The sequence below is a fragment of the Theropithecus gelada genome, chromosome X (assembly GCF_003255815.1).
Source record: "Theropithecus gelada isolate Dixy chromosome X, Tgel_1.0, whole genome shotgun sequence".
NCBI lineage: Eukaryota > Metazoa > Chordata > Mammalia > Primates > Cercopithecidae > Theropithecus > Theropithecus gelada.
In genome coordinates, this window is record NC_037689.1 from 6,364,580 (window position 1) to 6,392,510 (window position 27,931).

At 42.6% G+C, this 27,931-nt stretch overlaps 1 long non-coding RNA gene across 3 annotated transcripts in view; it reads right to left on the reverse strand.

Moving 5' to 3' along the window:
- Nucleotides 1–2,196: 2,196 nt before the first annotated feature.
- Nucleotides 2,197–27,931, reverse strand: part of LOC112616030 — a 30,664-nt gene continuing 4,929 nt past the window's right edge. Inside the window, exons 3-5 of one of the 3 annotated variants that reach the window (XR_003117537.1) lie at nt 27,744–27,861; nt 26,994–27,131; nt 2,197–3,847 (exon numbers count right to left, since the gene is read on the reverse strand). This is a non-coding gene — a long non-coding RNA (uncharacterized LOC112616030). The remainder of the gene's footprint in view (nt 3,848–26,993; nt 27,132–27,743; nt 27,862–27,931) is intronic. The other 2 variants (XR_003117538.1, XR_003117539.1) reach the window with 2 other exon arrangements.

Genomic DNA, 27,931 nt, shown 5'->3' on the forward strand with positions numbered 1-27,931 from the left:
CAGCAGTGAACAAAACAGAAGTCCCTGCTTTATGGAGCTTACAGTCTACTGAAGAGAGACAAACACTAACCACAATAGATAAATATAAAATAGACCAGGTGGTGATCAGTGCTTTGTAGAAAAACATACGTAAAGTAGGATAAAGGGATAGAAAATGCATGTGATGGGGCGATTTTAGATATGTTGATCAGGAAACACTTCTCTAGGGAGGTGACATTTGAGCACACTGGAAGTACTAGGGCAACTCATCAGATTATTTGGGAGGAAGGGTGTTCCAGGCAGTGAGAAGAACAAGTACAAAGGCCCTGAAAAGGAAGGGTATCTAGCACACTTGGGGAACAGCAAGGAGGCCAGTGTAGCTGGAGAAGAGTGAGTGATACTGAGAGTGATAGGAGACAAGGTAAGAGAGGTAAAGGGAACCAGATTATGCAGGGACTTTTGGGCCATGGTGAGGGCTTTGGCTTTTGTTGAGGGAGGTGGGAGCCATGGGAGAATTCTGAATAGTGGAAGGACATGATCTGATTTGGACTGTATAAAGAATTTCAGAGAAGAATAGTAATAGGTACTAGAACACTAAGCAAAAGAAAACAAAATACACAATTATTAGCTCCAAGGAAAACCAAAGGGTATACAACAAAGGATATGTAATCAGAATATACTCTGTAGTTTTGATGTGAACAATATTTACAATGTCATACTCATGCAAACAGTGACTACTGGTTGAACAAAAAGTATATAAAATGTTTTAAAGTAGTAGTAACAGATGTAATCACAAAGATGACCAAGCAATAAGAGACTATTAGGGATGACTAGGCAGATTAGCAAGTAAAATATATGAGGTTTGTACAAATGAAAAATATAACTTTTGAAATAAAAAACTCAATGGGCAGATTAAAGTTAATTGAAAAGAGAATCAGTAAGCTGAAAGATATACCTAAAGAAATTATCCAGAATGAAATGCAGGAAGACAAGGAGATAGAAAATCTCAGAGATGTTATGAGATACGGAAGACAGAATGAGGAGGTCCAAAATATGACTAACTGTATTCTGAGAAAGAAAAACTAGAAAAAACGAAAGGCAATATTTGAAGAGATAATGGCTGAGAATTTCCCAGAAATGATGAAAAGCATGAATCCACTGAGCCACGAAGCATGACATTTCCAAAGTAGAATAAATAAAAAAAAAAACGTATGTAAACATGTTAGAGTAAAGCTGCAGGACCCTCTGCACATTCTACTACACACACATGCACACACACACAAAACCAGCAATTAGTCTGATGGTCGACTTCTTAATAGCAATAAAGACTTCTCAAAGCCAAAAGAGAATGGAACCATATATTCTAAGTGTTGAGTAAAAATACCTGTAACAAACTATCTTTTAAGAATGAGGATAAAATAAAGACATTTACATATAAGAAAGACTGGAAGAATTTAACATCAAGAGACCTGTACTTAAAAAAAAAAAAAACAACCCACTAAAACACTATATTCATAATGAAAGAAAATGATCCCAAAGGATGGTCTGCGATACAAGAATGTATGCATGTAAGTCCAAACAAACACTGTCTATATAAAGTAATACTGATAAAGATGTATAATTGTGAGGTTTATAAAAAGGAACAAACTAACATATTTGAAAACAATAGTATGTAGTCAGGAGAGGAATGACTAGAGTTGAAGGTTTCTAAGCTTCCTGCATTCTTCAAGAAGGAGGCTAAAATATTGTTTAACTTTAGACTTTATAAGGGTAACCACAGAAAGAATAGAAAAAAAAATTAAAATAGGGAGGAAACAATTGAATAAGAAAACAAATCTCAAAACTAAAAAAGCAGGCAAGAAAAGAGAAAATGAAGCATAGAAAAAGGTAGTGGTGGTAAACAGAAATAAAAAAGTATGATGGTAGAAACAAGCCCAAATACATCACAGTAAATATAAACAGACTAAACTTGCCAACTAAAAGAGATCATCAGATTAGATTTTTTTAAAAGTCCAGTTATATGTTGTTTCCAAGAGATGTAATTAAAGCATGATGGCATGAAAATGCTCAAAAGTAAAAGGATGGAAAATTATATACCACACAAATCCCAACAAGAAAAATTTGTGTTACTACATTAATATAAGATAAAATAGGTTTCAAAGAAAAATGCATTATCAGGAATAGAGAGGGTCATTACATATTTATCAGGAATATATAACAATTCTTAATTTGAATATTCCTAATGAACACCCTCGAAATATATAAAGCAAGAAATGAGATAGAATTACAAGGAGAAATTGCCAAATCCACCATCACAGTTGAATATTAACACACCTCTTTCAATTATTGGTAGATCATGACCAAAAACTTAGTATAGATAAGTAAAAATTGAACAATAGTTGACAAACTTGATAATAGACATATGCAGATCTCTGTATTCAACAATTAGAGAACACACATTCTTATAAATTAGCACATAGGAAGCATTCAAAAATATTGGTCACATACTAAGCCATAAAACAAGTCTAAAAAATTTCAGAGTTGTTATCACACGAACCACATCCTCTGACCATAATGCAATTAAGACAGATTTCAATAACAAAGAGGTAAAATTTTAAATCCCCAAACATTTGGAAATCTAAAAACACATTTCTATATAACTTACAGGTAAAAGAAGTAACCTTGATGGAAATGAAATACTTATAACTGAACAATAATGAAAATACTACATATCTACACTTATGGAGAAGCAGTAGTTAGAGGGAAATTATATCCTTAAATGCACAAATTAGAAAATGGGCAAGAATGAAAATTAATGAGCTCAATGTCCAGTTAAAGAAATTAGAAAAAGAACAACAGAATAAACCCAAAAAATGTGGAAGGAAGGAGATCAAAAAAGATAAGAGCAGAAATTAAAGAAATAGAAAACAAAGATACAATAGAGAGGAGCAACAAAGCCAAAAGTTGGTTCTTTGAAAAGACTAATAAAATAGATAAACCTCTGGTGAGATTGATCAAGAAAAAAAGTGAGAAGGCACAAATAACCAATATCAGTAATGAAAAAGGAGACATCGTTACAGTTTATACACAGCAGAGAATAAAAAGGAAACTTTATGCCAATGAATTTGAAAATGCAGACAAAATGGACCAACTCCTAGAAAACTGTTATCTTACGAAAATCGACTCAAGAAGAAAAAGAAATCCTCAACAGTTCCATAGCTACTAAAGGAATTACAGCAGTAGTTAAAACTCTTCCCGCCAAAACAAACAAAAAATAGCAGGCAGATTCTTCCACTTGGTATGTGGATTACAGGTAGGTGAAGAGATACTGATCCCCTCAGCCCTAGAGGTGTCCGGGTAGGACCTGAGGCAGTGGAGACCCTAGGCAGGCCACTTCTCTCTATGGGCAGCCTCTTCTGGAGATCCTTAGAGGGTGGCCCTTAGTGAAGTAGGGTCTGACAAATCCCTCTGCAGTCCCTGAAGGTGGTGAGCACAAATAAGTAGCATCCAGCTCTGCAGTAAATGTGCTAAGCAGGGCCAAGAAGGTGCTCTATCACTTGGACAGCCTCTTCAGTAGCCAGCTCCTGTAGTCTTCTGCTCATTGAGGACAAGGGGCCTGTGGAGCTGCTGGAGGAGTCTGTGTTCCGGTTTCCAAGAAACACCACGTACAGCCCAAGTTGTGACTGGCTGGGATGGGGCTGGGTGCAGGGAGGCCAAGGAGGGGCTTCTGGAGGGTGTAGCTCCAGGTAGAAACCCTGAAACTCTGTCTTCCCGAGTATCAGATACTTTTATCCGTTTGCAGCTGGTGAGCCCTTTTAATGGTATCCAAGCTAGCTGCAGGGTGATGGTTCTAATAATGATGCATGTTCTGCAAATAAGAGCTTCATCATTATTTTGAAATTGTTAATATGAAAGCGTTCAACTGGATTTGAAATCTACTCACATCGTCATGAGAAGTTTTAACAGTATACTTGTCAGTGAAACAAAAAGAAAAGCTGTTAGATATAATTCCGATTGTTAAACATCTTTGAAACATTTAAAAATTGGCTTTAAATATTTTATCACCTACTTGTACAAAGACAGACATTTATGGATGGCGACTGTTAAGAATTTGAAGAATGCATCATTAAAAAGTCTTGCTCAGGATTTGTGTGTAGCCATTTCAAGCATAAAGCTTATAAAATAAACATGGCAGCAAATTTCAACCCTCTTACTTACAATTTTGAAAAGATTTTAATTTAGAAGTTTAATAGTAACTCAGTATTAAAAAGGAGAACATTAGACCAAGATGGTTTTGCAGGAGTTCTACCAAACCAATCATTCCAAAGTTACAAAGCATCTTCCAGAATATTGTAAAAGAGGGAACACTCTGAATCATTCTATACCAGCAGAACCTTAATGCCAAAAGCCATTAAGAACAGCCTAAGAAAGGAAAAGTAAAGACCAATTTTATTCATGGACACAGTTGCAAAATTCTAAACTTTTGTTTACCACCCTGAGTCCAGCACTGTATAAAAAATGAAAGACCATGACCAAGCTGTGTTTATACAAGAAAAGCAAAGATGGTCTAACATAAGGAAAATCTATAAATGCCATTTACCACATATCAGATTATTGGAGAAAAAAATATAATTATCATAAGAAACAGAAAAGGCATTTGGTAAAAATTCAACACCCTTTCATTATTAAAAAAATAAAAGCCTCTTAATATAGAGTAATAGGATGGAACTTGCTTAACCTGATAAAACCTGTAGGGTCTATAGCAAATACAGTATCATTCTTACTAGGGAAAAGTTAGTGGTGTTTCCTCTAAAATACACAACAGGACACAGATGCATGCTGTCATCATTGTACTAGATGTCCTGGTCATCTCAGTACGACAAGAAAAATAAAGCCATAAAGATTGGAAAGCAAAAGACAAAACTGTCATTATTTATAGCTGATATGGTTGTCACCATAGAAAACATAAAAGAATATACAGACACCTTAAAAGGAACCAGGGCTCCTTGGAGAAATGACTGATTCCAGGACTGAGAGAGGAAAATACAAGATGAGTCTGGAGCATTTCCAAGTGCTGGCAAGTAAAGCAGTGCTCAAAACCAAAAGATGGGAGTATGTGAAAGGGACACAGGAGCCAACTGGCAAGAGTCCCCAGTGGCCACAACTGGACTGATTTGACCAACAAAACAAAGAACACAGTATTAGATTTATAACTCAAATTATTAAATAAAAATGCATGAGTTCATACTGATATTAGTGACAGAGTAAATAAATAAGGGATGAGAGACAAATGTTTACAGAAGAATTTCAAATGATATACACAGATACACCCCCTCCTTCCAGGACCTGTAGCTCAATTCTTCCCGCCTCCTTGCGGGTGGGCTAGATTCTTCCAAAGAACAGACTATGAAAGGGGAAAGGCAGCAACTTGCCAGGGGGAAAACCCGGCAAACACCACCTTAACCAAGGGATGAAGGTTCACAAAACCAGGGATGCCAATGGATACAGGTACCTCTGATACGATCTGATAAGAAAGGCATTTAAACTCTGGTGTTCTTTCCAAAAACAACTCCAGTCTAAATATAAGCAAAACTTCAGACAAATACAAACTGAGGAACATTCAACAGTATTCCTTAAAACTGTTAGGTCATGAAAACAAGGACATTCTCAGCTTAATGGACTTCTGGGGGGGGGGGAGGAAAAAAAACCAACAAGAACAGACTGAGAAACTGTCACAGACCAGAGGACACTATGGAGACATGACAACTAAATCCAATGTGATATTTTGAATTGGATCCCAGAACAAAAAAAGGACCCCAGTGAAAAAAACTGATAAAGCCATGTAAAGTCTGATGTTTAGGTAGTAGTAATATATCAATGTTGCTTTCTTATTTTTGATAAATGTACTACAGTGAGGAATATACAGAAACTCTCTGTACTATCTCTTAACTAACTTTTCTGTAAATCTAAAACTATTCCAGAATAAAAACCTACTTAAAAATAAGTTTAGGGCCAGGCGTGGTGGCTCACTCCTGTAATCCCAGCACTTTGGGAGGCCGAGGCGGGCAGATCACCTGAGGTCAGGAGTTCGAGACCAGCCTGGCCAACATGGTGAAACCCCGTCTTTACTAAAAATACAAAAACTACCCGGGCATGGTGGTGGGAGCCTGTAATCCCAACTACTCAGGAGGCTGAGGCAGGAGAATTGCTTGAACCTGGGAGGTGGGGGTGGCAGTGAGCCGAGATCACACCACTGCACTCCAGACTAGGAGACAGAGCGAGACTCTATCTCAAAAAACAAAAACAAACAAACAAACAAAAAACAACATTTTGGGAGGCCTAAGCGGGTGGATCATGTGAGGTCAGGAGTTCGAGATCAGCCTGGCCAACATGGTGAAACCCCGTCTCTACTAAATATACAAAAAATTAGCTGAGCGTGGTGGCCTGTGCTTGTAATCCCAGCTACTGGGGAGGCTGAGTAGGAGAATCGCTTGAACCCGGGAGGCGGAGGTTGCAGTGAGCTGAGATCGCGCCACTGCACTCCCGCCTGGATGACTGAGCAAGATGAGACCTCAAAAATAAATAAATAAATAAATAAATAAATAAATAAATAAATAAATAAAATAATGAAAAGTGTAATAAGGCAAATGGTTATAGTACTAATATACAAAAGCTAACTTCATTTCTATATACCTGCAAAAGAGATAAAAAATACAATAAAAGATCCCACTTATAATAGCAGCAAACCCATAAAGCACCAATAAATAAATCTAACACAAGATATGTAGACCTTATGCAGAAAAATATAAAGCTCTGCCAAAAGACGTTCAATAATTTATTTACAATAGAGAGCTATGTCATGCTCTTAGGGAGGAAGACTCAACACCATAAACATCAATTCTCTTCAACATGATCTACAGATTCATTGCAATTCCAACATTTTTATAGAACATGACAAGTTGATTCTGAAATGTGTTTAAAAAAAAACAAAGGGGGGCCGGGCATGGTAACCCCCCCTGTAATCCCAGCACTTTGGGAGGCCAAGGCAGGAGGATCACTTGAGGCCAGGAGTTTGAGACCAGCCTGGGGAACATGGGGAAACCCTGTCTCTACAAAAAAATACCAGAATTAGCTGGGTGTGGTGGCATGCCCCTGTAGTCCCAGGTACTTGGGAGGCTGAGGTGGGAGGACTGCTTGAGCCCTGGAGGTTGAGGCTGCAGTGAGTGAGCTTACTGCACCACTGCACTCCAGCCTGCGTGACAGAGCAAGACCTTGTCTCAAATAACTAAATTAATAAAATAAAATAACAAAGGAGGGCCGGGCAAGGTGGCTCACGCCTGTCATCCCAGCACTTTGGGAGGCCAAGGTGGGTGGATTGCTTGAGTGCAGGAGTTCAAGACCAGCCTGGTTAACATGGGGTGACCCTGTCTCTACAAAAAATACAAAAATTAGCTGGGCATAATGGCATGTACCTATAGTCTCAGCTACCCAGGAGGCTGAGGTGGGAGGACCGCTTGAGCCCAGAAGGTCGAGGCTGCTATGAGCCGAGATCACACCACTGCACTCCGGCTTGGGTGACAGAGCAAGAACCTATCTCAAAATAAATAAATTAATTAATTAAATAACAAAGGGCTAAGAATACATGATACTTCTGAAGAAAAATAAGATGGGAAGATTTTGCTTTATCAAATATCAAGATTTATTATGAAGGCAAGGTAATTAAGGCAGTACAGTACTGGTTCAGGGACAATAAGCTGGCCAACAGCAAAGAGAGGCCAGAAACAGATCTATATGGATATGGAACTTTGATACTCCAGGCCAGAGGTAGCTTCTCAGATTATTACATTATCCATATGGAAAATAATGAAACCAGCTCCCTACCTTATACCACACAAAAACCAATTCCATTTGGACTTAAATGTGAAAGGTAAACTTTTAAAACTTTTATTAGAAGAAAATAAAGAAAATGTTTATAACTGTAGGTTAGAGAAGACAAGACAAAAAATTGCTGGCTATAATACAGAAAAGATGGATTTGTTCAACTGAAAAATAAGACTAGCCTGGGCAACAGGGACACCCTGTCTCTACAAAAAATAAAAAATAACAATTAGCCAGGTATGGCTAATTTATAGGCATGGCACATGCCTGTAGTCCGAGCTACTCGGGAAGCTGAGGTGGAAGGATCACCTGAGCCTAGGGAGGTCAAGGCTACAGTGAGCTGTGATTCCACCACTGCACTCCAGCCTGGGTGACAGAGTGAGACCCCGTCTCAAAAAAAAGAAAGAAAGAAAAAGAAAGAAAAAGAAAGAAAAAGAAAGAAAAAGAAAGAAAGAAAGAAAGAAAGAAAGAAAGAAAGAAAAGAATTTCTGCTCATGTAAAGACACCATTAAAAAAGCTTCAAAATTACTGAAGCTATTCAACACATACAACTGACCAATGATGAGGATCCACACAAAGAACACCCACAAATCAATAAAAAATGATTTAGCCAGGCACAGTGATGCACATCTATAATCCTAGCTACTTGGGAAATGGAGGCAGGAGGATCCTTTGAGCACAGGAGTTTAAGACCAGTTTGGGCAATGTAGTGAGAACCCATCTAAAAAAAAAAAAAGTTTTTTTTTTTTTTTGAGACAGAGTCTAGTTCTGCCACCTAGGCTCGAGTGCAGTAGCGTGATCTCAGCTCACTGTAGCCACCACCTTCTGGGCTCAAGCCATCCTCCCACCTCAGCTTCCCAAGTAGCTGGGACCACAGGCATGCACCACCACACCCAGATAATTTTTGTATTTTTTGTATAGCTGGGTTTTCGCCATGTTGCCCAGTCTGGTCTCGAACTCCTGGGCTCAAGTGATCTGCCTGCCTCGGCCTCCCTAAGTGCTGGGATTACAGGCATGAGCCATTGTACCCAGAAAAATTTTAATGGGCTAAAGATATTAACAGTCCTTTCACAGAAGAGGAAATGTGTGGCTAAGGACCATTACAAGATGCTCGATCACATTAATGACTAAGAAAATGCTAATATGTCCCCAATGAAATACCATTTTACACTCAGTATAATAACAAAAAATAAGAAGGAGGACAATATCAAGTGTCTGAGGATGTGGATCAATGGGATCTCTTATACATTTCTGAAAGTAGTGTAAATTGGTACCACCAGTTTGGCATAATCCTGTCAAGCCGAACTTTTGGATGACCTATTAACCAACAATCGCATTCTTAGGTCTATATACCTTAGAAGAATGGGTGTGCATGTGTCCCAGGACATACACCTAAGAATGCTCATGGTAGCACTGTCCATAATAGCAAAAAGCTGGAAATGACCCAAATGTCCAACAATGGATGAATGGATAATGTGTCTTATGATCATCCAAGGGAATACTGTAAACAAACTCTAGCTACATGCAACAACATAGGTGAATCTTAGAAACATAATATTGAGTGAAAAAAGTTAAGTCTCAGAAGACCACACAGGGCCAGGCGTGGCGGCTCACGCCTGTAATCCCAGCACTTTGGGAGGCCGAGGCGGGTGGATCACCTGAGATCAGGAGTTCAAGACCAGCCTGGCCAACATGGTGAAACCCCAACTCTACTAAAAATACAAAATTAGCTCGGTGTGGTGGTGCAAACCTGTAATCCCAGCCACTCAGGAGGCTGAGGCAGAAGAATCGCTTGAACCCATGAGGCAGAGGTTACAGTGAGCCCAGATCACACCACTGTACTCCTGCCTGGGAGACAAGTGAAACTCCATCTCAAAAACAAAACAAAACAAAACAACAACAACAAAAAACCCCGCACACAGTATGATACTATTTTTACAAGGCTCATAACCGAGTCAAATAAACAATGTATTGGTTAAGCATCCCAACAAATATGAAAAAAAAAATCCCATATATGAAAAAGGGTAAGTGAATGTTAAGCACAAGGCTTAGCAGAGTAGGAATTTCAGGAGTGGAGTGGTGGGGAAGGTGAGGAATGGAACAGAAAATGACACATGGGTAGATGATATCATTAATGTTTTTGGGTAGGGTTGTGAGTTCTTGAGTTTTCATATTATTATATTTATAACTTGTGTATATAATGTATATATTGTTTCTTTTTTTTTTGAGATGGAATCTCACTCTGTCCCCCAAGCTGGAGTACAGTGGCGTGACCCTGGCTCCCTGCAACCTCCTCCTCTTGGGTTCAAGCGATTCTCCTGCCTCAGGCTTCCAAGTAGCCGGGATTACAGGTGACTGCCACCACACCCAGCTAATTTTTATATTTTTAGCAGAGACGGGATTTCACCATGTTGGCCAGGTTGGTCTTCAACTCCTGACCTCAAGTGAATCACCCGCCTCAGCCTCCCAAAGTGCTGGGATTACAGGTGTGAGCCACCGCGCCCTGCCTATTCTTTTATCATATATCTAATACATGTTATATGAACAGCATATAGGAGAAGGGTAGAGAAAGTGAGGAAGGAAACCTCTTTGAAGAGTTTTGCCGTTAGGGGAAATGAGAAATGAAGTCATAACTGCAAGGGCATGTGAGATGAAGAGGATTTAAAGCTTTTTTAAAAGATAGGAGTGGCAGAGCGAGGACTTCGAGGAACTCACTTTCCCTCTAAAACAATGAAAAGATGGTCAAATCAATTCAAATCAACCATTTTAGAACTCTGGCAATTAACCAAAGCCACAGAATAAAGTGAAAATCATCATCCAAAGAAGCTACAGAATCCTGGCAAGACAGTGAGGTCTACAACACTTCACTTGTGGTGATCCCCATCCTCCCTCCCCAGCCCTCCCTAGCTCAGTGGTACAGGATCCAAAAGCTGACCAAATTCCAGACGTTGGAGAAATCTGACCACTTAGAGAATTTTACAGGAAATCCTAGAGAATGAGACAACCATAGGAAACTTTGAAAAGCTCTGACATACTCCTAGGGATCTAAAGGGCTGTGCATATACTCAAGGCTATATGCATGCCAAGGAAAGAGCTGGGATAGGAGAGGACCCAACCCACTCACTTCTGGCTGACTGCGAGGCCCTGCGCAAGTAGAAAGTGAAAGCGAAGGCTGTCTCGTACACTGGCTGGACTTTGAAGGCAATGCTTTCTTAACACAGATCCTCTTGGCAAGGGTTGGAAGATGTACAGGCAAGGCATTTAAGGATATATTCTGACCAATCACTAGCTGACCACCAAATTATATTTATTCACCAGGTGTGACCCCTAGGAATCCAGGCTTAAAAAGAAAAACAAGAACTGAAAGGAAAAAAGGCTGCTGGCGGGCAACTCAGAGGCCACATAATGCAGGGGGAGACCGAATCCACAAAATGAGTTCAGAGAAGTCACTGAACAAACAAACAGCAACAAGAAAAAGAACTACGACAGCAACAAAAACAAAAACAGATCAACAACAAACCTTGGGAGTCCAGATGGCAGCAAGATGGCAGAGCAGGACTTTCCAGTGCTCATCCCCCAACAGAAACATCAATTTGAAAAACAATCCATACACGAAAATACTTCACGAGAGCTAAGGAAACCAGGTGAGAGTTGACAGCACCTGGGTGTAGCACAGAAATAAGAAAAGACACATTGAAGAGGGTAGGAAAAACAGTTACACATTATCCATGCCACCCCTCCCCCAACCCCAGGCAGTGCAGTGGGAAAGAAGACACTTTTTTTCGCCGGAAGAGAAAGGAAGTAAGCACTGGGCTTTCCCTTGGACTCCAACACCAGGCCTGCCCCAGTCAAATCCAGCACCGGGCAGGCAACCACAGCCCAAGCCTCTAGGCTGGTACCTGTAGACCAAGCCTCCAGGCCTGCCCCAGCACCAGACCAGATTCCACTGCCTCACACTCCAGGCCTGCCTGGCAGTCTGTCTCCAGACTCACTCCAGTGCCAGGACAGCCCCCACAGACTCAGGTACCAGGCATATTCCAGGGCCAGGCCAGCCCAGGTGGCCATGGGTCCCAGACCACCCCCAGCATGGGGCTGGTCCCCATGGCCCCAGGTTTCAGGCACACCCCAGCACCAGGCCAGCCCCCACAGCACTAGTCATCAGGCCAGCACCTGCAGACTCAGCATCCAACAAGACCTTGTGGACACAGGTTCCAGGCCCACCCAGTGCCAGGCCAGGCCATGTGGTCTCAGGCTCCAGGCCCACCTTAGGTTCCAGCCCAGCCCAGAACCAGGTCGACCTACATAGCCCTAGGCTGCAGGCCTGCCCCAGCACCAGGAGAGCACTTCTAGATTGAAGTACCAGGCTGGCACGCACAGACACAGACTCTAGGCCTGCCCAGTGGTGGGCTGATCTCTGTGGCCCCACCCTTCAGGCTGGTCCCTGCAGCCCCACGCTCCAACAGACCCAGGGTCCAGACCTATCCCAGTAGATCCCAGTACTGGGCTGGGTCTAGTGAATCCAGGCTCCACACCTGCCCCAGCACCACACAGTTCCCAGGCTCCAGGCTGGTCCTCATGGTCAAAGGCTCTAGCTGACCCAGGGTTCAGGCCCACCCTAGTAAGCTCTGGTGCCAAACCAACTCTCGTGGACTGAGACTTTAGGACCACCCTTGCAGACCCAGGATCCAGGCCAGCCCCCATGGACCCAGAACCCAGGCTTGACACTGCAGATTTAGGCTCCAGGTCCACCTCAGCACCATGTCAGCCCCTGTGGACCCAGACATGAAGTTGGCTCCCACAGATCCAGGAACCAGCTGTGCCCTTGTGGACCCAGGCTCCAGGCCCACCGCCACATACCCAATCAACAGGCCCATCTGTTTGGATCCAGGCTCCAGGCCAAACCCCATGGACCCAGACATCGGGTCCACCCACCTGCTAACCCAGACACCAGACCAGCCTGCGTGAGGACTCCAGCAGCAAGCCCACCCGCAGAACATGCCAGATGGCCAGTCCAGAACCTCTGGACAGGCTGACTGGTGAGGGGCTTTCCCAGACAAAGCCAGTCTGCAAAGACTTGAATGAGTTTTCACTTCTTCAGATGTGCAGACACCAATGCACAGCCACAGGGATCAAGAACAATCAGGGAGGCCAAGCATGGTGGCTCAGGTCTATAATCCCAAGCACTCTGGGAGGCCGAGGCAGGCAGACTGCTTGAGCCGAGGAGTTTGAGACCAGCCTGGGCAACATAGCCAGACCCTGTCTCTATTTTTTAAGGAAAAAAAATTTTTAACCTGGCGTGGTGGCTCAACGCCTGTAATCCCAACACCTTGGGAGGCCGAGGCAGGTGGATTGCTTGAGCTCAGGAGTTCGAGACCAGCCTGGGCAACGTGGCGAAACCCCGTCTGTACAAAAAATACAAAAAAATTAGCTGGATGTAGTGGCGCATGTCTGTGGTCCCAGTTACTTGGAAGGCTGAGGCAGGAGGGTCATTTGAGACTGGGAGGCAGAGGTTGCAGTGAGCCGAGGTTGTGCCACTGCACTCCAGCCTGGGTGACAGAGTGAGACTCTGTCTCAAAATAAATCTTGTTTTGTTTTGTTTTGTTTTTAAAAAGAACAATCAACTGGGTGCAGTGGCTCACACCTGTAATCCCAGCACTTTGGGAGGCTGAGGCGGGCAGATCCCTTGAGGTCAGGAGTTCGAGACCAGCCTGGCTAACATGGTGAAATCCCATCTCTACTAAAAATACAAAAATTAGATGGGCATGGTGGCACATGCCTGTAATCCCAGCTACTCGGGAGGCTGAGGCATGAGAATAGCTTGAACCAGGGAGCCAGAGGTTGCAGTGAGCTGAGATCACGCCACTGCACTCCAGCCTGGAGTGGGTGGGTGACAGAGCAAGACTCTGCTTCAAAAAAAAAAAAAAAAAGAACAATCAGGGAAAGGGAAACACACCACCACCAAAGGAACAAAAGAAAGCACCAGTAACTGACCCTAAAAAGAGGAGACTTATGAAATGGCTTACAAAGAATTCAAAATAATTATATAAAGGAAGCTCAAAACTTCAAGAAAATATGCAGGGACAATTCAATGGTATCATGAAAACATGAATAAAATGAAACATTTAACAGAGAGACTGAAATTATTTTAAAAATTAGGTTTTTTTTGGTTTTTTTGTGTTTTCTGCTATAGGCTTGGTTGGTTGCTGTTGAAATGGGCAAGTTCATGAAATGTGGGAAAGTGGTACTGGTCCTGGCTGAATGCTACTCTGGACACAAAGCTGTCACCATGAAGAATGTTGATAAGGGCACCCCTACAGCCATGCTCTGGTGGCTGGAATTGATTGCTATCCCTGCAAATGACAGCTGCCCATGGGCAAGAAGAAGATTGCCAAAAGGTCAAAGATAAAGTCTTGTTAAAGTTCATAGTTATAATCATCTCATGCTCACAAGGTACTCTGTTGATATCCCCGAGTGGGATATCCCACTCAGAACTGATAAAGCAGAAAAAAGAATCTGTGAACCTGAAGACACATTATTTGAAAACATACAGTCATAGGGGGAAAAATGAAAAAGAAATAAGACAGCTTATGGGATTTATAGGACAGCTTCAAATTTTTGAATTATAGAGTTCATGAAGGAGAAGAAAAAGACAAATGAACAGAAAGCTTACTTTAAAAAGTAATAGCAGAAAGTTTTCCAAGTTTGGAGAAAGATACAAAATATCCAGGCATAGGTCAAAGTTCTCCAATCAAATTAAATTCAAACAAGACTATACAAAAACATGTAATCAAACTGTCAAAAATCAAGGACAAGCAGAGGATCCTTGAAAGTAGCAAGAGAAAAGAAGCAAATAACAGGTACAGGAGTTCTAATAAGGCTAGCAGCAGATTTCTCAGTGGACACTTTATAGGCCATGAAAAAGTAAAATAATCTATTCAGTGTGCTGAAGGAAAAAAACCTTTCAACCAAAAAGACTGCACCAGCAAAGCCGCCCTTCAGAAATGAAGGAGAGGAAAAGTCATTATATGAAAAAGACACTTGCACACGCATGTTTATAGCAGCACAATTCACAACTGCAAAAACATGGCACCAGCCCAAATGCCCATCAGCTAACAAGTGGATAAGGAAACTGTGGTAATATATATACCATGGAATACTACTCAGCCATAAAAAGGAATGAAATAATGGCATTTGCAGCAACCTGGATGGAATCGGAGACCATTATTTTAAGTGAAGTAACTCAGGAATGGAAAACCAAACATTGTATGTTCTCAATCACAAGTGGGAGCTAAGCTATGAGGATGGAAAGGCATAAGAATGACACAATGGGCTTTGGGCACTCGGGGGAAAGGGTGGGAGGGGGTGAGGGATAAAAGACTACACATTGGGTATAGTGTATACTGCTTGGGTGATGGGTACACCAAAATCTCAGAAATCACCACTAAAGAATTTACCCATGTAGGCAATCACCACCTGTTCCCCAAAAACCAACTGAAATTTAAAAAATAATAATTAAAAAGCAAGAAATGAAGGAGAGACAAGAGACTTTCCAAGACAAACAAAAGCTGAGGGAGTTCATCGCCACCAGATCTGTCTTACAAGAAATGCTAAAGTTAGCTTGTCTAACCCGCCTTATTTTGTTGTTGTTGTTCTGTTTTGTTTTAAGTTTTTAGCAGCCTGAAGCCATGGTTTTTAGTTTCTGTGTCTAGTGATAAGCAGAAAAAAGGGATGAGGAAGGGGCTTTACTGGCTCAACTAGAAACAGAAACTAAGAACTCACGACTGTATTTGTTCCCTTGGACACCTCTGTGCTAAAGAGAGTTTTTCAAGCTGCAAGAAAAGAATGCTAATTAGTAACACGAAAACATATGAAAGTATAAAACTTCCTGGTAAAAGTAAGTATACAGTCAAATTTGGAACACTGTAATACTGTAATGGTGGTGTGTAGATTGCTTATACATGTAGTATACAGGTTAAGAGGTAAAATTATTAAAATAATATCTACAATAATTTGTTAACAGATACACATTACAAAAAGAAATAAATTATACCATCAAAACCATAAAATGTGGTGAGGGGGTGGAGTGAAAGTGTAGAGTTTTTTAATGCACTCAAAGTTAAGTTCTTAACAGCTTAAAATAGCCAGTTACAAGATGTTTTAGGCCGGGTGTCGTGACTCAGGCCTGTACTCCTAGCACTTTAGGAGGCCAAGGCAGGAGGACTGCTTGAGTTCAAGCCAGGAGTTTGAGACCAGCCTGGGTAACATAGCAAGACCCCATCTCTAAAAAAAAAAAAAAAAAAATTTTAACTTAGCCGGGTAAGGTTGTTGCATGCCTCTAGTTGCAGCTCTTCAGGAGGCTGAGGCAGGAGGACTGCTTAAGCCCAGAAGGTTGAGGCGGTGGGCTGTGATTGCACCACTGCATTCCAGCCTGGGTGACAGAGCAAGACTCTGTCTCAAAAATAAATAAATAAATAAAATGTATAAAATAAAGAAGTAATATCAGTCATTCTCGAACTCTTCCAAAAAACTGAAGAAGGCATACTTCCAAACTCTTTTTTTTTTTTTTGAGACATTGTCTTGCTCTGTCACTCAGGTTGGAGTGCAGTGGCGCAATCTTGGCTCACTGCAACCTTCACCTCCCGGATGCAAGCAATTCTCCTGCCTCAGCCTCCTGAGTAGCTGGGATTACAGGCGCATGCCACCACGCCCGGCTAATTTTTGTATTTTTAGTAGAGATGGGGTTTCACCATGTTGGTCAGGCTGGTCTCAAACTTCTGACCTTGTGATCCACCCGCCTTGGCCTCCCAAAGTGCTGGGATTACAGGTGTGAGCAACTGCGCCTGACCCCAAACTCTTTTTATTAGGCCAGCATTACCCCGATACCAAAGCCAGACAATGACACTAGAGGAAAAGAAAATTACAGGCCAATATCCCTGATGAAAACAGAAGCAAAAATCCTCAACAAAGTACTGAAAACCATATTTAACAGTATGTTAAATGGATCATTTACTATGATCAAGTAGGATTTATCACAAGGATGCAAGGTTGGTTCAACCATGCGAATTAGCAGAATGAAGGATAAAAATCGTACATCAATAGATGCAGAAAAAGCATTTGGCAAAATTCAACATCCCTGCATGATAGAAACTCAAAAAACTAGATATAGGAGAAATGTACCTCAACATAATAAATACCTTGGCCGGGCGCGGTGGCTCAAGCCTGTAATCCCAGCACTTTGGGAGGCCGAGACGGGTGGATCACGAGGTCAGGAGATCGAGACCATCCTGGCTAACACGGTGAAACCCCGTCTCTACTAAAAAATACAAAAAATTAGCCGGGCGCAGAGGTGGGCGCCTGTAGTCCCAGCTACTCGGGAGGCTGAGGCAGGAGAATGGCGTGAACCCGGGAGGCGGAGCTTGCAGTGAGCTGAGGTCCGGCCACTGCACTCCAGCCCGGGGGACAGAGCGAGACTCCGTCTCAAAAAAAAAAAAAATAAATAAATAAATAAATAAATAAATAAATACCATATATAACAAACCCACAGCTACCATCATACTCAATGGTGAAAAGTTGAAAGCCTTTCCTTTAAGATGAGGAACTCCTGTCACTTCTTTTCTACAGGATACTAGAAGTTCCAGCCAGAGGAATAAGTCAAGAGAAAGAAATAAAAGGCACCCAAATTGGACAGGAAGAAGTAAAATTGTTCCCATTTGCAGATGACACAATCTTAAATATAGAAAACGCTAAAGACTCCAGCAAAAAACTGTTAGAACAAGCCCGGGTGCAGTGGCTCATGCCTGTAATCCCAGCACTTTGGGAGGCTGAGGCAGGCAGATGGCTTGAGGTCAGGAGTTCGAGACTATCCTGGCCAACATGGTGAAACCCTGTCTCTACTAAAATATAAAACTTAGCCAGCCATGGTGGCACATGCCTATAGTCCCAGCTACTCAGGAGGCTGAGGCATGAGGACTGCTTGAACCCAGGAGACAGGGGTGCAGTGAGCTGAGAACATGCCACTGCACTCCAGCTTGGGTGATACAGTGAGACTCTGTTTCAAAAAAAAAAAAAGAAAAGAAAAAGAAAACCGTTAGAACAAATAAATTCAGTGAAGTTGCAGGATACAAAATCAACATACAAAAATCAGTAGCATTTCTATACACTAACAACCAACTATCTGAAAAAGAAATCAAGAAAGCAATTCCATTTATAATAGCTACAGAAAAAAAGGTAAAATACTTAGGAATAGCCGGGCGCAGTGGCTCATGCCTGTAATCCCAGCACTTTGGGAGGCCGAGGCGGGCAGATCAGGAGTTTGAGACCAGCCTGGCCAACATGGTGCAACCCCATCTCTACTAAAAATACAAAAAATTAGCTGGGTGTAGTACTGGGTGTCTGTAATCCCAGATACTCCAGAGGCTGAGGCAGGAGAATCACTTGAACCCGGAAGGCGGAGGTTGCAATGAGCCGAGAGCACACCACTGCACTCCCAGCCTGGGCGACAGAGTGACTCCGTCTCAAAAAAAAGAAAAAAAAGAAAAAGTCCAGCTAGGTGCAGTGGTTCACACCTGTAATCCCATGAGTTCAAGGCTGTAGTGGGCTATGATGGAGCCACTGCACTCTAGTTTGAGCAACAGAGCAAGACTTTGTCTCTAAAAAACAAACCCCTGACTCTGAGATAAAAGCATGAGGAGATTAAAAATTTTTTTTAATTAAAAAAATCCCATTTTAAAGTAGTATCAAAAAGAATAAAATGCCTAGGAATAAATTTAACAAAGGAACTGTAAGACTTGTACACTGAAAACTATAAAACACTCCTGAAAGAAATTAAAGATCTAAATAAATCCCATGTTCACAGACTAGAAGACAATATTGTTAAATGGCAATACTCCCCAAGTTGATACATAGATTCAACATAATCTCTATGACAATTTCAGCTGTTATTGCTATTTTTTTTTTTTTTTTAAGAAATTGACAAGCTGCTGAGTTTGGTAGATCATGCCTGTAATCCCAGCACTTTGGGAGGATGAGGCAGGAGGATTGTTTGAAGTTTGGTATCAGCCTGAGCTACAAAGCAAGACTCTGTCTCTACAAAGATAAAAAAAAAAAAGAAAAAAAAAGCAAAGAGGATCACTTGAGCCCAGGAGTTCAAGGCTGCAGTGAAGTATAATCACACCATTGCACTCCAGCCTGGGCAACAGAGAAAGATCCTATCTGTAAAAGAAAAAAAAAAGAAAGAAATTGGAAAGCTGATCCTAAAATTCGTATGAAAATGCAAGGATAGCCAAAACAATCTTGAAAAAGAACAAAGTTGGAAGACTCTCACTTCTTGATTTCAAAACTTGCTACAACTACAGTAATTAAGACAGTGTGGTCTAGCATAGTGACAGACATGCAAATCAATGGAACAGAATTAAGAGTCCAGAAGTTAACCTTTATGTTTATGTTTTATGGTCAATTCTTTATTTTTTTCAGAGATGGGGTGTCACTATGTTGCCCAGGCTGGCCCTGAACTCCTGGGCTAAAGTGATCCTCCTGCTTCAGCCTCTCTAGTATCTGGGACTACAGATGGGTGTCACCATACTCAGTCTATGGTCAACTGATTTTTGACAAGGTTGCCAAGACAATCCAACGGTAAAAAGAATATTTTTCAACAAAAGGTGCTGAGAAAACTAGATATCCATGTCAGAAGAATAAACCTGTACCCCTACTCTCACACTATACACAAATATTAACTCGCAATGGGCTGGGTACAGTATGTCTGTAATCCCAGCACTTTGGGAGGCTAAGGTAAGAGAATCACTTGAGCCCAGGAGCTCGAGACCAGCATGGGCAGATAGGGAGACCTCATCTCTACAAAAAATACAAAAATTAGCTGTGTGTGATGGCTCACACCTGTAGTGTCAGCTACTCAGGAGGCTGAGGTGGGGGTATCACTTGAGCCTAAGAGGTCAAGGCTGCAGTGAGCTGTGATTGTGCCACTGCATTCTAGCCTGGGTGACAGAATGAGACCCTGTCTTGAAACAAAAATAACTCAAAATGGATCACTGTCCTAAATGTAAGAGCTAAAACGATAAAATTCCTAGAAGAAAACATAGGAATAAATCTTCGTCACCCTGAGTTAGGGGATGATTTATTGGATATAACACCAAATGCCCAAGTGACAACAAAATAGGTAAGCTGGACATTACTGAAATTAAAACCTACTGTACATCAAAAGATACTATCAATAAAATGAAAAGAACCCACAGAATGGGAGAAAATATTTACAATTCATATTATCTGACAAAGGACTTATATCCAGACACATAAAGAAGTCCTGGCCAGGCGTGGTGGCTCATGCCTGTAATCCTAGCACTTTGGGAGGCCAAGGCAGGCGGACTGCCTGAGTTCAGGAGTTCGAGACCAGTCTGGGCAACACAGTGAAACCCCATCTCTATGAAAATACAAAAGAAAAAAAAAAATTAGCCGGGTGTGGCATTGTGTGCCTGTAGTCCCAGCTGAGGACTACAGTAGTCCCAGCTGAGGGAGGCTGAGGCAGGAGAACTGCTTGAACCCAGGAGGCGGAGGTTGCAGTAAGCCGAGATCACGCCACTGCATTCCAGCCTGGGTGACAGAGTGAGACTCCGTCTCCAAAAAAAAGAAGTCCTGCAACTCAATAATAAAAAGACACATAATCCAATTAAAAATAGGCTAAGAATTTGAACAGACATTTCTCCAAAGATATACAAGCATATAAAAGGACATTCAGTATCATGAGTTATTAGGGAAATGAAAATCAAAACTATAATGAGACACCACTTTCATACCCACTAGGATGGCTATAATAAAAAAGACAAACGAAAAGTGCTGATGAGGATATGGAGAAGTTAGAACCTTCATACATTGCTGATAGGACTGTAAAATGGCATAGCCACTTGTGCAAACAGTTTGATAGCTCCTCAAAAAGTTAAACATAAGGCGGGGCACCACGGCTCATACCTATAATCCCAGCACTTTGGGAGGCCGAGGAAGGCAGATCACTTGAGCCCAGGAGTTCAAGACCAGCCTGGGCAATGTGGCAAAACCCCATCGCTACAAAAAATACAAAAATTAGCCACATGTGGTGGCATGTGCCCATGGTCCCAGCCACTCAGGAGGCTGAAGTGGGAGGATCACTTGAGCCCAGGAGGCAGAGGTTGCAGTGAGCCAAGATTGGGACACTGTATTCCAATCTGGGCGACAGAGTGAGACCTTGTCTCAAAAAGAAAAAAAAAAGTTAAACATAGAGCCACCATATGACAGTAATTCCACTCCACATTCAGAGAAACATTAGTCATATTAGCCAACATGAAAGCAACTGAACTGACCAACTGGGGAGTGGAGGTAGATCCATACAACAGAATATTATGACAATAGGAAGGAATGATACATGCAATAGCATGGATGGACCTCAAAACATTATGCTAAGCAAAAGAAGCCAGCCATCAAGACCAGTATCTTGTATGATCTCATTTATATGGAATATCTAGAATAGTCAAATCTCTAGACAGTAGGTGGCTAGGACTGGGGAGAAGACTAATGGGAAGTGACTGCTAATGAGTATGAAGCGTCTTTGGTGGGGGTGCGGGGTTGAAAATGTTCTAAAATTGATCACGATTGGGAGGTTGAGGCGGGTAGATCACTTGAGGTCAGGAGTTTGAGACCACCCTGGCCAACATGGTAAAACCCCGTCTCTACTAAAAATACAAAAATTAGCCAGGCATAGTGGTGTGCACCTGTAATCCCAGTTACTTGGGAGGCTGAGGCAGGAAAATCACTTGAACCCAGCAAACAGAAGCTGCAGTGAGCTGAGATTGTACCACTGCACTCCAGCTTGGGTGACAGAGCGAGAGTCTGTCTCAAAAAATAAAAATAAATAAATAAAACTACTGAATGGTATACTTTTATTTATTTATAATATTATTTATTATTATTTTAACAGTACCCTTTAAAAGGGTGAATTTTACTCTGGAGGTTGAGGCCAGAGGATCACATGAGCCCAGGAGTTCAAGTCCAGCCTGGGCAATATAGTAAGATCCTGTCTCAAAAATAAATAAATAAAAGGTGAATTAGATGGTATGTGACATGTATCTCAATGAAGTTACAACGAAAAGATGGATGAAGTAATAGAATGTCTGTGTGCTAATGAGAATGATCTTGTAGAGAAAGGGGAAAACTGGAGGAACCATGCCCTCAAGTAGGTGAGAGAGGATGGGATTGAGTGCCAAAGTGGAGAGACTGGATTTTGATGACAGTAGGAGCACCTTATCCAGAACAGAGAGAAGGCAGAGTATGTGGATACAGATGCTATGTGGTAGTTGGATGTGGTGGTGGGAATATGCAGATGTTTTATTCCAATGGTTTTCATGTTTTCAGTCAAGTAGGAAGCCTGAGTGTAAGGACAGGAAAGGAAATGTTGAGGATTTCAGCAGAGAAGGTACAAAACAATCATCATCTAGGAGGGTAGGAGAGGAAATGCAATGGAGCAGGTAGAGAGCTGGATTTAACCAGGGCTAAGGCTGTGCCTGGTAAAGTGGATGGTAAGTACGCTGAAGTGACAGAAGGTGGAGGGAAGTGAGACTGTCCACCCAGGAATGACTGTAACGGTGGGCCATGGAATCTAAGCTGATTAAAGGAGGGACATGGGAGCATGGAGGAAGTGAAGGGGAGTGAAAGTGTTCAGTGCCAGTGGGATTGAGGGATTGCTGGAGTTGGAGTACCAGTAGGTGTGAGCTAGAAAAATAGGAGGCACTGGCTAGAGAAGAGGATGCCTGAAACTGAGCATATGGAAACAATGCAGTCACAGGTACTGACAAGAACAAGGGTCAGGCTTGGCGCAGTGGGTCACACCTGTAATCCCAGCACTTTGGGAGGCCCAGGCGGGTAGATCACTTGAGGTCAGGAGTTCGAGACCAGCCTGGCCAACATGGTGAAATGCCGTCTCACAAAATTTAGCTGACCGTGGTGGCAGGCACCTGTAATCTCAGCTACTCTGGAGGCTGAGGCAGGAAAATCATTTGAACCCAGGAGGCGGAGGCTGCAGTGAGCTGAGATCGCACTACTGCACTCCAGCCTGGTGACTCCATCTCAAAGAAAAAACAAGGGTCAGACTATTGGAGTAGGTAGCTGAGGTGGGGTTAAAAGGCAGGATCATTGTAGGGTGGCAAATCACAGAACTAACAGATGAAAATATTAGAAGGATCAGCTACAAAGATATTAAAGTCACCAAGAATTAGGATTGGACCAGTGTTAAAGAGAATGACAGTGAGATCTTAGCTAAACTCATCTAGAAATGGTAATGACAGGGGCAGATATGTGTGTATGTCTGTATATGATGATACAAAGTGGTAGTTGATGGTATATTCTGATGATAAGAGATTTACAACAGGGTTGTTGATATTTATATAATCCCAACATATTAAATCACTTATTAATTATGAAGGAAAAAAGGGGAACTATAGGGGAAAAACCTGACAGACACCACCTTAAACACTTTAAACAAGGACTCAAAGTGAACAAAACCAGTATCAGGACAAAATGACATCACATGCCTCCTGATAGGAAGCACTGAAGACATAACTTCTCTTCTGCGGTATTCTCACCAGAATTACATAACTTGAATATAATCACAGTGAAACTAGAAACAAACCCCAATTCTATGAAATAACTGTCCAGGAGTCTTCCAAATGATCAAAATCATAAAAGACAAAGACTCAAGAACTGTTCCATATTGGAAGAGCCTAAGGAGGCATGATAACTAAAGGTAATGTGGGAGCCTGAACTGAATCCTTGAAAAGTGGCACTAGTGAAAAACTGATGTAATCTAAAGAAACTCTGTAGTTTCGTTAAGAGTACAGGCAATACCTCATTTTATCGTGCTGCACTTTATTGCACTTCACAGATACTGTGTGTTTTACTAATTGAAGGTTTGTGGCAAAGTTGTATTGAGTAAATCTATTAATGCCATTTTTCCAACAGCATGTGCTCACTTAGTGTCTCTGTCTTACATTTTGGTAATTTTCACATTTCAAATCTTCTTTTATCTGTTATGGTGATCTTTGATCAGTGATTTTTTTTTTTTTTTTTTTTTTTTTTGAGACAGGGTTTCACTCCTGTCACCCAGGCTGGAGTGCAGTGGCGTTATCTCAGTTCACTGCAGCCTTTGCCTCCTGGGCTCAAGCGATTCTCCTGCCTCAGCCTCCCTGAGTAGCTGGGACTAGCGGCACACGCCATGGGGCCCAGCTTAATTTTTGTATCTTTTGTAGAGATGGAGTTTCACCATCTTGCCTACGCTGGGGTCTTCAACTCCTGAGGTCAAGCAATCCACTTGCCTTGGCCTCCCAAAGTGCTGGGATTACAGGCGTGAGCTACTGCACCCTGCCTAGATCAGTGATCTTTGGTGTAACTATTTGTAAGTGTTTTAGGGTACCATGAACTGTACCCATGTAAGATGGCAACCTGAACTGACAAATACGTATGTTCTGGCTGCTCCAATGACTGGCTATTCCTCCATCTCTCTCCCTCTCCTCAGGCCTCCCTGTCCGAGACACAACAATATTGAAATTAGGTCAATTAATAACCCCACAATGCCTTCTAAGTATTCAAGTGAAAGGAAGTGTCTCAACGTCTCTCACTTTATTTTTCATTTTTTTAGAGACAGTGTCTTGCCATGTTGCCCAGGCTGGTCTCGAACTCCTCAGCTCACACAATCCTCCCGCCTCAGCCTCCCAAAGTGCTGGGATTACAGCCGTGAGCCATTGCGCCCAGCCTTCAATAGCTCTCACTTTAAATCAAAGGCTAGAAATAATTAAGCTTTGTGAGGAAGGCATGTTGAAAGCTGAGAAAGGCCGAAGTCTGGGCTTCTTGTGCTGAACAGTTAGCCAAGTTGTGAATGCAAAGGAGAAGTTTTTGAAGGAAATAAAAAGTGCTACTCCAGTGAACACATGAGTGATAAGACAGTGAAACTGTGTTATTATGGATATTGAGAAAGTTTGGGTGGTCTGGCTAGACAATCAAATCAGCCACAACATTTCCTTAAGCCAAAGTCTAATTCAGAGCAAGGCCCTAACTCTTTTCAATTCTATGAAGGCTGAGAAAGGTGAGGAAACTATGGAAGAAAAGTTGGAAGCTAGCAAAAGTCGGTTCATGAGGTTTAAGGAGAGAAGCCATCTCCGTAACATAAAAGTGCAAGGTGAAGCTGCAAGTGCTGATGCAGAAGCTGCAGGAAGTTATCTAGAAAAATCTACCTAAGATAGTTGGTGAACAACAGATTTTCTTTTTTTTTTTTTTTTTTTTTTGAGACTGAGTCTGGCTCTGTCGCCCAGGCTGGAGTGCGGTGGCCGGATCTCAGCTCACTGCAAGCTCCGCCTCCCGGGTTCACGCCATTCTCCTGCCTCAGCCTCCCGAGTAGCTGGGACCACAGGCGCCCGCCACTTCGCCCGGCTAGTTTTTGTATTTTTTAGTAGAGACGGGGTTTCACCGTGTTAGCCAGGATGGTCTCGATCTCCTGACCTCGTGATCCGCCCGTCTCGGCCTCCCAAAGTGCTGGGATTACAGGCTTGAGCCACCGCGCCCGGCCCAGATTTTCTTTTTCTTTTTTTTTGAGACAGAGTTTCGCTCTTGTTGCCCAGGCTGGAATGCAGTGGCGCGATCTCGGCTCACTGCAGTCTCTGCCTTTGGGTTTCAACTGATTCTCCTGCCTCAGCCTCTCGAGTAGCTGGGATTACAGGTGCCCGCCACCACACCTGGCTAATTTTTGTATTTTTAGTAGAGACGGGGTTTCACTATGTTGGCCAGGCTGGTCTCAAACTCCTGACCTCATGATCCGCCCACCTTTGCCTCCCAAAGTGCTGGAATTACAGGCGTGAGCCACCATACCCGGTCAACAGATCTTCCTTTTCTTTCTTTTCTTTTTTTTTTTTTGAGACGGAGTCTTGCTCTGTCGCCCAGGCTGGCGTGCAATGGCATGATCTCAGCTCACCGCAACCTCTGCCTCCTGGGTTCAAGTGATTCTCCTGCCTCAGCCTCTCGAGTAGCTGGGGTTATAGGCATGCGCCACTATGCCCAGCTAATTTTGTATTTTTAGTAGAGGCGGGGTTTCTCCATGTTGGTTAGGCTAGTCCCGAACTGCCAACCTCAGGTGATCCGCCCGTCTTAGCCTCCCAAAGTGCTGGGATTACAGGCGTGAGCCATTGCACCTGGCCAACAGATTTTCAGTGTAGCTGAAACAGTCTTATACGGGGAGAATATGCCATCTAGTACTTTTATAGCTAGAAAGAAGTCAATACCTGGCTTCAAAGCATCAAAAGACAGGATGACTCTCTTGTTAGAGGCTCACGGAACTGGTGACTTTTAACTTGAAGCCAGTGTTCATTTTACCATTCTGAAAATCCTAGGATCCTTAAGAACTATGCTAAATATACTCTGTGCTCTATAAACGGAGCAACAAAGCCTGGATGATAGCAAATCTGTTTATAGCCTAGTTTATTAAATATTTTAAACCTACTGTTGAGACCTGCTACTCAGATAAAAAGATTCCATTCGGGCCGGGCGCGGTGGCTCAAGCCTGTAATCCCAGCACTTTGGGAGGCCGAGACAGGCGGATCACGAGGTCAGGAGATCGAGACCATCCTGGCTAACACGGTGAAACCCCGTCTCTACTAAAAAATACAAAAAACTAGCTGGGCGAGGTGGCGGGCGCCTGTAGTCCCAGCTACTGGGGAGGCTGAGGCAGGAGAATGGCGTGAACCCGGGAGGTGGAGCTTGCAGTGAGCTGAGATCCGGCCACTGCACTCCAGCCTGGGCAACAGAGCGAGACACCGTCTCAAAAAAAATAAAAATAAAAATAAAAAAAGATTCCATTCAAAATATTACTGCTCATTGAAAATGCATCTGATCACCTAAGAGCTCTGATGGAGATGTACAAGGAGATTCATGCTGTTTTCATGCCTGCTAACACAACATCCATTCTGCAGCCCATGGATCAAGGAGTAATATTGACTTTCAGGTCTTATTATTTAGGAAATACATTTCATAAGTCTATAGTTGCCATAGATAGACAGTGATTCCTCTGATGGATCCAGGAAAAGTAAATTGAAAATCTTCTGGAAAGGACTCACCATTCTAGATGCCATTAAGAACATTTGTGATTCATGGGAGGAAGTCAAAATATCAACATTAACAGGAGTGTAGAAGAAGTTAACTCCAACCCTCAGGGATGACTTTCAGGGGTTTCAAGACTTCAGTAGAGGAAGCAACTGCAGAGATGGTAGAAATAACAAGAGAATCAGAATTAGAAGTGGAGGCTGAAGAAATGACTGAATTGCTGCCATCTAATGATCAAACTTTTTTTTTTTGAGATGGAGTCTCACTCTGTTGCCCAGGCTGGAGTGCAGTGGCGCGACCTCAGCTCACTGCAACCTCCGCCTCCCAGGTTCAAGGGATTCTCCTGCCTCAGTCTCCTGAAGAGCTGGGACTACAGGTGCCCGCCACCATGCCTGGCTAATTTTTTTGTATATCTAGTAGAGACAAGGTTTCACCATGCCGGCCAGGCTGGTCTCAAACTCCTGACCTCAGGCAATTCACCAGACTTGGCCTCCCAAAGTGCTGGGATTACAGGTATGAGCCACCGTGCCAGGACCATGATGAAACTTTAATGGAGCCTGGGCAACAAAGTGAGACCCTGTCTCTACAAAAATTAAAAAAAAATAAATAGCTGGGCATGGTGGCACATACCTGTGGTCCCCACTACTCTGGAGGCTGAGGCAGGAGGACTGCTTGAGGCCAGGAGTTCGAGACTAGCCTGGACAACACAACAAGACCCCACCTTTGCAAAATTTCAAAAACTGGCTGGGCGTGGTGGCATGCACCTATTGTCCCAACTACCTGGGAGGCTGAGGTGGGAGGATTACTTGAGCCTGGGAGGTCGAGGCTGCAGTGAGCTGTGATCGCACCACTACACTCTGGCCTGGGTGACAGAGCAAGACCCTGTCTCAGAAAAAAAAAAGAAAAAAGTTAGTGGATGAGGAGTTGCTTCTTATGGATGAGCAAAATAGTG